Source organism: Notolepis coatsorum, assembly GCF_963971535.1.
Source record: "Notolepis coatsorum genome assembly, chromosome: 4".
Taxonomy (NCBI): Eukaryota; Metazoa; Chordata; class Actinopteri; order Aulopiformes; family Paralepididae; genus Notolepis; species Notolepis coatsorum.
The window spans coordinates 14,431,863-14,439,636 of NC_140168.1; positions in this window are offsets into that span (position 1 = coordinate 14,431,863).

A 7,774-nucleotide genomic window follows, 5' to 3' on the forward strand; every position below is an offset into this window, starting at 1 on the left:
GTGAAAGTGTTAATGTGCACTGTCCCTGGGTAATAAATCAACTTAAACTTAACTTGTGTAGTGTAGGTTAGTGTAGTAGTGTAGTGTAGTATTCGGGAAGACACTCGGACGTCTCGAGACCGCCGCCATCTTCGTATAGGGGACAACAAGCGGGTTTCTACGATCAAATGTATGCGTTGAACTCCGTTTTTATGACATCTTTTATCACATTCTTGTTAATTTCATAACCTTATATAAGACTTTCGATTTGGATTTTTGATTTTGTTATTAATAGTACAAAATGTAACACAGCAGCTCTTTGGCATTGTGATGCACTGAAGAAATTGATTGTGTTTAATTTGCCGCTTTTCCGATCCGTTTTCGGCACTATATGAACCGTACACAATGTACCCGGGGTGCATTTTTTCCCCCCCCCCAAGCCGTAGTTGCGTAGCAACAACAGACAGGAAGTTGACTTCGAGGATAGTGTACCCATACCTTGGGCACAGAGTAGGCGGGCCTGACAGTAGCTGGGCGAACCACACTGTGAGACTGAGAGCTCTTCCATTTTCTCCAGAAGAACCTTCTGTGCTGCTGGCATACGATAGCCCTGGGCAGACCGCAGCACCCTAGACCACCTCTCTGGAGGAAACACTGCCACCCTGGAGGAGAGACAACAGAGAGAGATCATACACAAAGAGGGACAGACAGGCCTGTGTGTGAGAGAGGCTCTTGTGCTATTCTAGTATGCTAGTGTGAAGAGAGAGAGAGAGAGAGAGAGTAGCAATAAGGTTAGAATTAGGGCTGCAACTAATGACTAATTTGGTAGTCGACTAATCTGCCGATTATTTTTTCGATTAGTCGACTAATCGAAAACCAATGTAAACAACAACAATTTTTTTTTTTTTTTTTTTTTTTTTTTTATTACCTATCTTTGTGAAAGTGGCTTCTCAGCTCTGGTCCAGCTGAAGACAGAGCAGAGGAACAGATTGGACATTGAGCATGACCTCAGAGTTGCTTGTCTACCATCACCCCAGACTTTGAGACTCTTGTCAGGACCAAACAATAACATCATAACATGATGATCCCATAGCAAATTAAAATAATGACTCATGAAACATTTGAATTTGGATCTTTAAGCCACTTTAAATGAAAATGTATTTGAAGAACAATACAGCAATCACTCATAACAAGATAAATAAATTAAATAATACAAATTAAAGTGGAAGTGTACTTTAAATAACTTTTGTTTGCTGTGTGTGAGAGGAGTCCGTGTGTGTGTGTGTATGTGTGTGTGTCTTACTCTGATCGCTGTGTGAGTGAGAGGAGTGTGTGTACTGTGTAATTTGTGTGTGTGTCTTACTCTGATCGCTGTGTGAGTGAGAGGTGTGTACTGTGTAATTTGTGTATGTGTGTGTGTCTTACTCTGATCGCTGTGTGTGAGTGAGAGGAGTGTGAATGTGTGTGTGTCTTACTCTGATCGCTGTGTGTGAGAGAGAGGAGTGTGAATGTGTGTCTTACTCTGATCGCTGTGTGTGAGTGAGAGGAGTGTGTATGTGTGTGTGTCTTACTCTGATCGCTGTGTGTGAGTGAGAGGAGTGTGTATGTGTGTGTCTTACTCTGATCGCTGTGTGTGAGTGAGAGGAGTGCGTGTGTAATGTATTGTGTGTCTAGTCTGATCATCATCTCCTGCAGGGGAACAATGTTTTCAATGTCCAAAATTTGCTATGGGATCATCATGTTATGATGTTGTCTGGAACCCTGAGAAGCCACTCTCACAAAGATAGGTAGTGCACAAAAAAAAAAAAAAAAAATTAAATAAATTTTTTTTTTTTTTTTTTTTTAATGACTAATCGACGCAACAATTTCTCGTCGACGATTTTTTTATAATCGACGTCGTCGATTATGTCGACTAATCGTTGCAGCCCTAGTTAGAATATCATATTAGTAACCAGGAACACCATTCAGTACAGTACAGTACTACATACCTGTATGTCATGTATGTTGTGTATGTCATAAATGTCACTATGAATTGAAAATGGGGGACCATGATGTAAACAAGACAAACGTCTTTCTCTGGTCTGCATCGCCTTGGGCCGTACTGTATTGTGTACCCATTCTGCAATCTGTTCAATAACGTTTTTCATTCATTCATTCCTCTACCAATATGCTTTGACTTGTCTGGTTGATTGAACAGGCTGAGGTTGATTCGCCGAAATAAATCACTGCTATATACTGATTGATTGATTGAATGATTGACAACTTTATTTAACAGATTGCAGAATGGGTACAATACAGTACAGCTCAATACAAACAATTGTTAGGGGGATGCAGACCAGAGAAAGACTTTCGTCTTGTTTACATCAGGGTCCCCCATTTTCAATTCATCATAACATACACGACATACAGATAGACAGTACTGCTACATCTATACATTTATGACATACCAGATTTGCAGATTTGTCTAGACTAAGTCTAGACATTGATATAAGTGAGTACAGTGACAGTCTTACTTATTTTATTGTGTGTCGACATATATAATGCAAGTTGTGATTATATCACCGATGTAGCATTGAGACTGCAACAATATGACATATCAATCACATTCACATTGCAGCGTTTACGTTAGCTAGCGATTAGCTCACGTTAGGTGGCAAAGTCGATCATTTCCAAGAGATTGTCATATCAAGTCAAGAGTTTTATTTGTCACGGCATACAAGTATACAATGAAATGGGTATAGCGTTTGTATATAATTCAGTAGCGTGTTCTATACGATGCTGTCTACTGGAAGGTTGTTTTTACCTGCTCTTGGTGCAAACCTTGCGGCACAGGGCGCCGCCATATTGTTTATTATGGATGGGGGTCACGTGGTATATCGAGAAAAAGTCCTTCTACTAAACTAAACTAAAGTGCACATTGCAATTTTCAAAATGTTCATCAAGAGCAAAAAAAAGCTAGCTGAGTCAATGTTGATGGTTTTGTTGAACATTTGTATTTCACAGGAGAGAAACTTTCTTTGTGTTGATTTTACATTAATTCCAGGATTTTACTCAAGTAAATATCTGTTACAAGCTTCGGTCTTAAGTAGAAAAATGCTATTTTTAATCTAATCTAGATTAATTACAGAAATGTGTGAGATTTTTTTAATCTATTGACAGCACTAATATATATATAAAAAAAATCCACAACATGGACACGTTAATCCCTCAAGAAAACATATTTTCCTACCTCATTAATAATAATAACCTTTTTATTTATTTATTTTGGTCAACCCCGGCCGTCACGAACAACATGTACACCATTTGAGTAGTAATACATTAAAAAGATTTTTAAAAATCGAATGTTTTCCTACTCGTTTAAACTAATAAATCAATAAAAAGTATGTAATTGAATCCTTTTGTATATTAATTTAATTAGTCCACAAAACAAACAAAAAACGTTTGTATATTAATTTGATTAGTCCACTAAACAAAGCGGTGCAGGGGTAAGGCTAAGAGAATCATCAAGGACTCCAGCCACCCGAACAACTGCCTCTTTGAACTGCTGCGGTCAGGCAAGCGATACCGGAGTCTCAAGGCGAGCACAGAAAGACTCAGAAGAAGCTTCTATCCCCAGGCCATCAGGCTGCTCAACGAACAATAAACACTATGCAACAACCATCAAATGCACACAGCACACACATCCACACGCACACACTCACTTTAAACAAACAACACACTGCAGCACCCACTCTCCACACTTTAGATCACCTAAACACACTTTTTATTGGTAAAGGATTTGCACTACAACTCGTACACCTTACTGTAAATTGTACCTAAATTGTACCTCATCCCATTTCTGCTTTGCACTATATAGTATTGTATATTAGTACATTGCATAGTATATTGTATATTGTATGGTAACTCAGTTACTTCTATTCTGCATCGAACATTGTACATATGTCTATACTGAACACTGTGACCTCTATTTTTACTTCTTTTTACATGCTACTTTATTTTATTTTATTTCATACTTATCTTGTCTAGCACAGTCTCTGGAGCGTAACAGTAAGAAGCATTTTGTATAAAAGTATTCTGTACTTCTGTATGACAACTATTAAAGAAACTTGAAACTTGAACAAAAAATCCCTTTTGTATATTAATTTGATTAGTCCACAAAACAAAAGCTTCATTCAACTTTCCATGCACCTTACCTAGCCACGCCCACTTCCGTATGATATAACGAAGGTTATCCTATAACCCTAGTTATATGAATACTGGCTGATTGAAAAGTGTATTAACAGATTGCAGAATGGGTACAGTACAGTACAGCTCAATACATACAATTGTTAAGGGGATGCAGACCAGAGAAATACTTTCGTCTTGTTTACATCAGGGTCCCCCATTTTCAATTCATCATAACATATATGACATACAGATAGACAGTACTGCTACATCTATACATTTATGACATATCAGATTTGCAAATACAGTACTGTTTGTGATACAAAAAGTGTCCAGAAAAAGAGTGTATATACATTTGACGTAGAAACTGTACATTGGAGGAGGTTGGGTGGGTGGGGTGGGGTTGGGTGGGTGGGTGGGGGCTGTACATTGGAGGTGGGGGGGGGGGGGGGGGACACTGTACACTGTACATTGGAATACTGACAAAGCCATACTTGGTCATTTACTGTACAACTGGGTTAGGACATTTGTAAGGGCCAGTTTCGAATTGCAGTCTCCCGTAGGTGTTCTTTGAGAGTGTTTTTGAAAGTGGGTAGTGATTCACATTCCTTTACAGCTTTGGGTAGGGCGTTCCACATTGATGTGGCATAATTGCGAAACGTGTTTAGTCCCTTGTTTGAGCCGAATCTGGGTTTAACATGATTTGTGGAGCTCCCTCTGGTGTTGTGATCGTGGTATTCACTGACCTTTGGGAAGTATTTTGACATGTACATGGGTACCTTGGTCGCGTAGTGTATCTTGTAGACCAGGCCCATTGCAAGTTGCTGTACTCTGTCGTCTACTCTAAGCCATCCTAGGTTGTCAAAGTGGGCAGGGGTGAGGTGGGTTCTAGGAGTCAGGTCAAGCAGTAGTCTGACCAGTTTGTTTTGTGATGTTTGTAACACCACAGCTCACTGTGAGGGGGGGGGGGGATAGGGTACCGTTTACCTCCACCATCTGTTCTCTCCCCTCCAGGTAGGATTGTATCCAGCTCACTGATAGACTATCAAAACCAATTGCTTTTAGCTTGTCAATCAGAATGGTGTGATTGACAGTGTCGAAGGCCTTTTGTAGGTCCAGCATGACCATGCCGCAGTATTTGCCCGCGTCCACCTCTTGTTTGATGTGGTCGTTCAAATAGAGAAGGCATGTGTCAGTGGAGTGGGATGTTCTGAAGCCAGATTGGAATTCGTAGATTAGATTTTTTTCCGCGAGGTACTTTTCGATCTGTTCGTATACTATTTTTTCCATGACTTTCGAGATGGATGTAAGGATAGAAACAGCTAGGGCGGTAGTTGCCTGGGTCTAATTTGCTGCCCTTTTTGTGCAGGGGTGTTACTCTCGCAATTTTGAAGTCCTTGGGGACGTGTCCCTGTTTTATGGAGAGGTTTATTATGTGTGTGATGACTGGGGTGATGGCGGCTGTATTCACTGACCTTTGGGAAGTATTTCGACATGTACATGGGTACCTTAGTGGTGTAGTGTATCTTGTAGACCAGGCCCATTGCAAGTTGCTGTACTCTATCGTCTACTCTAAGCCATCCTAGGTTGTCAAAATGGGCAGAGGTGAGGTGGGTTTTAGGAGTAAGGTCAAGCAGTAGTCTGACCAGTTTGTTTTGTGATGTTTGTAATCTTGTTTTTAGTGCCTTTGAGCAAATGACACACATGCGATGGGTGGCACACACACAGGAACACACAGATGCTATTTTTTGTGTCACCGATGCGATTGAGTCTCTGCACTTGACCCATCCCGTCGTCCTTCCCCCCCAAGGGCAGCCGGGAGCAGATAGGGTGTCGGCGAGGTACCGCTTGGGGACCAGGTTTCCACATTGCAGTTACCCAGGTGGGGTATCTCCCGGGCCTTTCTGTGTGGAGTTTGCATGTTCTCCCCATGCTCGCAAGGGTTTCCCCTCCCGATAAGATAAACCCAATGGAAAAACATGCACAACAGATCGCTAACGCTGTCGCGTCCCTGACGAAGACGGACAGCAGCACTTGGATTGGTCCCCAGGCGCGGCCCCACGCCGCAACCCATGTCTGCTCCTGGCTGCCCTTGGGGGGGGGACAGGATGGGTCAAACACAGAGAGGAACATTTCATCAGCGACCCAAAAAGAAAAAAATGTCATGTGTGTGTGTATCTGTGTGTGCCGCCCATCGCATGTGTGTGTCACTGCATGACGACATTGTCAATGTGTACAATGAATAAAGACTTCTTTAAAGTCCAGTTTAATTAATAATACTACCTACTATGCTAATATGTCTATACAACTATGCACTCAAGACTGTAACACTCAAGTTCAACACTGTCTGATGAACAATCGTACTGACCCTTAGCTTCCAGAGTTGTACCCTTCCTGCTGACTTGTTGTACAGAGCTTGTGAGTCGCTTTGGATAAAAGCGTTCAGCTAAATGACTACATGTAAATGTTGAATGTAATGTAAATGATCGGCCTCAAGAGCTTCCCACAGGTTCCTTTGGTTCAGGGGTGGGCAACTTTGTATATGGTGAGGGCCACAAAATGTCCACAATCAATCTGGTGGGCCGCATTGTTTATCGGCAGTCCCGCCAGTAGTACCCCATCACTCAAATAGCCCTAATAGTCACAAGGTATATAAACAATTATAATTTGTTGTAACTTTGTTTTTATTCCATTTCAAATGCATTTAGTAATGCAATTTCAACTTTATGAATTTATAAACAGCTGCATTTAAAAGTATTGCTGTGTAACCCCAAATATATACAATAATAAAATAAATGTATGAACTTAAAGCCCACTGCTCAACAAACACAAAGCAGCATTCCTGCTGCATTTCACTACAACAGTAAATCAAAAGTGCAATAATAAATGATTTTGTTAAATGTATAAACTTTTATCCTGCTACTAAACAAAACATTATAACACTGAAATGCATGTTATGGATATGACGCACTCAGGAATGTTTTGTTTAGTAGCAGGATAAAAGTGTATACATTTAACTAAATCATTTATTATTGCACTTTTGATTTACTGTTGTAGTGAAATGCAGCAGGAATGCTGCTTTGTGTTTGTGTTATTAGTGTTATCTGAACACTACAAAAGTAAACAAGTAAAGTGCAAGTAAAGTAAAGTGCAATACTACATGCCTCCCATTGACCCTTTATCAAACTGGCATGACATTCACCCTCGCCCCACAGTGGGTCAATAATGGTTATAATAATAATAATAATAATAATAATAATAATAATAATAATAATAATAATAATAATAATAATAATAATAATAATAATAATAATAATAATAATGGTCCCCTCTCTACACCTCTCCATCATCTCCCCCCCCTCTCTACACCTCTTCATCATCTCTTCCCCCCTCTCTACACCTCTTCATCATCTCCTTCCCCCCCCCCCTCTACACCTCTTCATCATCTCCTCCCCCCCTGTCTTTAATGAGACACTTGTGGTCTCTCTTGTTGGCGCACAATGGCAGGAATGTCAACTTCAATGTTTGTGCATGCAATCTGCATCAGATGAAATAATGTTTCATCCGACAGCCTGTTTCTCTCCTTTGACTTGATGTGCTTCATGTTTGAGAAATTGCTCTCACATATATG